This window comes from Bidens hawaiensis, unplaced genomic scaffold (genome assembly GCF_021521415.1).
Source record: "Bidens hawaiensis isolate Kalapana, Puna unplaced genomic scaffold, B.hawaiensis_p1.1 tig00001463_1, whole genome shotgun sequence".
Lineage (NCBI taxonomy): Eukaryota > Viridiplantae > Streptophyta > Magnoliopsida > Asterales > Asteraceae > Bidens > Bidens hawaiensis.
The window spans coordinates 2499745-2504110 of NW_027491083.1; positions in this window are offsets into that span (position 1 = coordinate 2499745).

Below are 4366 nucleotides of genomic sequence, written 5' to 3' on the forward strand. Positions count from 1 at the left end.
ACATCTTTTAGTAAGTGTTTCTTCAATTACAGTTATATTAATTTGAATTTTGTACTAATTCGTTAGAAATTACCATTATTCTTCCCAATTGCAGCCAAGTTAATACAAAAACGCCACAATGATTTCAGTATTCAAGTCTTGAGATGCCCAGAATTTTGAAGTTAATTTCGGTAGACCTCTAACCCGTGATTTTGGTGCCCTTGGTCTCTTGGATGAGCTTGAGGTAATTTTTCGTACGTACGTATCTTTTTTTGTTTTTCTCAATTTTAGTTTTCTGATAAGATGTCTAATTAGAACTCGAGTCGCTGTTTGATTGATATGTATTCAAGTCCTAAATTAGTATACGTTTTTTTTTAATATTTGCATTATTTTTTGTCTTGTGATTGTAAGTTGCTAACAGAAACTCCTCCACACGATCAAATGTGCTAGAATTGATAGTAAGGTCTTATGGAGTTCGCAAAATAAAGGGGTTTTGAAAAGTTAGAAATTTGTAACTTATTAACTTAATGGGTTTGATTTATATATTACACCCCTCTAACCTTCAAAACCCATTACACTTATTTTAAAAAAGAGTGTCCTTTTTAGTCATTTTGATTTTCACCAACACATAAGCTAATCCAAACATTTTTTTAAAAACTTCTTTTAAAAAATTCATAAGTTAGTAAATCCTTTTAACAAAAAGTTATCTTTTCACTTAAAATAAGCAATCCCAAACTCACCCGAACGTTTATTGACTAACCTCTGTCTTGTAATAGAGTGAACTCCTTCAAAAATTGTTAACAGAAATGAATACTTGAGTTGGACTAATATGTGATTTGTTTTTTAAACATCAGTAGCAGTCATATAAATACAAGTTGAATGCAACTAATTTATGATTTGTAATATATTTGCAAAATCTATTATGGTAATCATAATTAGGAACCATTTATTGTTTAGATGCATGTTTGAACTCTAATGCAACATCATAGTCCACCAGTTGCATGCAACAAAGAAAGAACAAGAGTGATAGTAGATGATGATGGTGCACTATAGCTGACTTATTGACATTTTTATTATTATTGATTTTATTTTGTTAATAAACTTTTATGTTTTCTTTTTTATTTTTTTCTACCGACAGATTTGTGTTTTTCCTTATTATTATAACATTCACGTGTTATTTTCTCCTTAATGCATTTAAATCATCATCATCATCATCATCATCATCATCATCATCATCGTACTCAGTATATCCCACCAATAGCAATGCTATGGTAGGGTCTGCGGAGGGTAAGATGTAGACAACCTTACCTCTACCCCATAGGGATAGAGAGACTGCTTCCGATGAGACCCCCGGCTCGATAGTAGTTTTGCATCAAGCCTTGGACATAAGGCACATAGCACTCAATCATCGGGACACCGGCTGATTGGTGCATGTGCCCTTGTCTTTCGGCTATCAACGCCACCATATGATGCCTGATTAACCTTTCCCCACTTTTAACGTTATTTTCACGAGATTAGTAAAATAACGTCAAAATTAGTGCAATTTTACTTTTGCCCACCCGAGAGTTCACACATATATACATTATATGCGTGCACCGCCAGCAGGGCATTCCTTAATGCATTTAAATGCTTATCTTATGTCAGAAAATATTTTTATGAATGAAGCAGGAACAATAACTACTAAGGCTTAAATTGGGTAGGAAAGGAGTGCTTGTATGGTTATGCAATTTATTAGAGCATCATCTGCAGCTTCTTATCATGATGATTACTCTAATGGTACTATATTGTTATTTGTTACATAATATAAATTTTGCTTTTATTTATTTATATAAATATGTTCAAATTTTATAGCGTCATGGTCGCATGGGTTTGCAATTTTCATAACTGGGTCGTGATGTATCTACAACAGGAATTAGCTTGTTCCAATATTTATATATATATTTTTTATAATTAATAATCCACTTTGCATATTTGGTTTAATTGTTTTGTTCTTTTCAATGTATAAGTCTGCACAACAGAGCTTTAACTCAAAGAAGTAAAGCTTGGATGTTGCTAAATCGGTTGGGGTATCTGGGAAAGTTGACCCAACAGGACAGTCAATTACTTCAGCCTTGAGGTAGGTAAACAGGCGCGGTTACTGAAATGAAGTAATTGCATTTGTATATTTGGACTTTGACATCCAAATTACATGTGAAACTGATCATCATTTCGTACCATGTCATTACCAATCTTTTGCTAATATCAAACAATTTGCAGATTAACTATAACTGGAATCCACATATGCCACTATCACTACCATGAATTCACTTCTTCCAAATTTTATAATCTACAAGAGCATGTATGTAAAGAATCGTTCATTTGATTGAAGATTGCAATTTTTGTTTATTTGCATTCATATGGCTGCAATCTATTAATGCCAAAACAGTTAGTAAAGCTTTAAATTTGCAGATGACCAAAATGCCATTGCATTGAAATGCATACGGGTCCCAACTTTTTATTCATTTTGCATACACAATGAACACATTCTGCATTCTTTAATATTGGGTTTAGAGCTTTATATATATATATATATATATATATATATATATATATATATATATATATGGTTAGTCATCACATCTATTCTATTGGTAGATTGTACATAAACCCATATTTGGGAGATTGTATGGAACACATATATTTGATTATCAAGTCAATAGTGAAAAAATTATAGTCAAATTGTACTACCTTTGTTGCATGTTTAAGGTGGTTAAGAGAGTATAATAGTCTTTAAAACACACATTTAATTTTTTAAATTATAATTGCATATTTTACCCATTAACTATACTAAACTTTTGTAAATTTGTATCATAGTTACCTTTCAACCCCCTTAAGTTTAGTAATGTGTTTGACAAGTTTATTTATTTTTTTGCTTTCTTCTATATCTTTTAATATGTAATGTATTAAAAAAATCTGAATGTACCATTGCAACGTGTATATTTTTGTCGACGTTTTGATATAAAGTTTGTTAAATACCAAGGTACGAATTATAATGTACAAGTCGCCGTTGCATCAATGTACAATTCTTTGAATGGTGTAAGTTTTAACTTTTTTTATTTTTAATCTTTTAAATTTTTTTTATTCTGCTTATTCATGCATCTATATTCATATTTAATTAAAATGTACCTTGATACAAATAAATAAATAAAAATTCTACTATAGTTAACAATTTTGAATTTAGTTTTAAAAAGTACGTTATGCATTAAAATTCATATAATATATATTTAATGATGGCAAACTATTAAACAATATCAATACAAATAGAAATCAATCTTAGTTACATATATGAGTACAGTTTAAAATGAATTATGTAACAAACCAAGCGCGCCACACTGGACTGATATATTTAGTAAAGTCATCGCTGCAAAAAAAGTTAAAAAAAAACAGCAAACAAAAACTTGTGTTGCGATGGCAACCCTACACAAATCTGGTCAGTATTAGGTTACGACACCAAATTTAAACCAAAAAATAAATTAATCAACAAACCTGTAGCAGCCCAAAATTAAAAATAGAAAAACATGTTGCGAACCGACACGTACCCGACCGATACCAACGGTGATGGCATTAGAAAAACAAAAACTATTTATCGTGGTTGCGAAGCGACGCGAATTCAAGCACAAAGACAACAAATATAATATTTAAAACAAAAAAACCAAAAAATTATTTGGCGTGACCTAGCCATGTCCAGTCACCTGGATCAATGGTGTGCTTACGACACCAAATATTGAACGTGACCTAACCTTGTAACACTTTTTATAATAGTCTAGACGATGAAGAATGGTAGTCGAATAATGTAGATGACGTTATTAGGATGTGGTAAGCCTATGACTAAAACTAATCTCATCACGATGGAAGCGATTTTACCCAAATTATTAATGTTTAATTAATTATTATGTTTGTGACTGATATTTTATCATTTGTGTTTTAGTTTATTGCACTGAAACAATTGTTTTTGGAAGTATATGATAATTTTAATGTTAAATGATTCTTTATTTGATGTATGTAAGGTTTATGATATAGATAGACCGCAATGATGTTACTAACTCGAAAACATAAAAAGAATAAAAAACAATTAACGTAATAAATTTTTATAAAATATTACACAAAAAAGAAAACTAACATAAGTATCATACACTATATCACAAGATGATTGATAAATTAACAGAAACAAGTATCATGTTACAAATTGTCACCGTCGCAGCATCACGCGAGTTTTATACTAGTTATAAACAAAAGATAAATGTGAAAATTTTAGTATGGACCATAGAGTTTATAAGTTATAATTACTAGATTAAATTATAATTACTAGGATGAAATAGTCACGTGACTCGATTTTTACATATATATT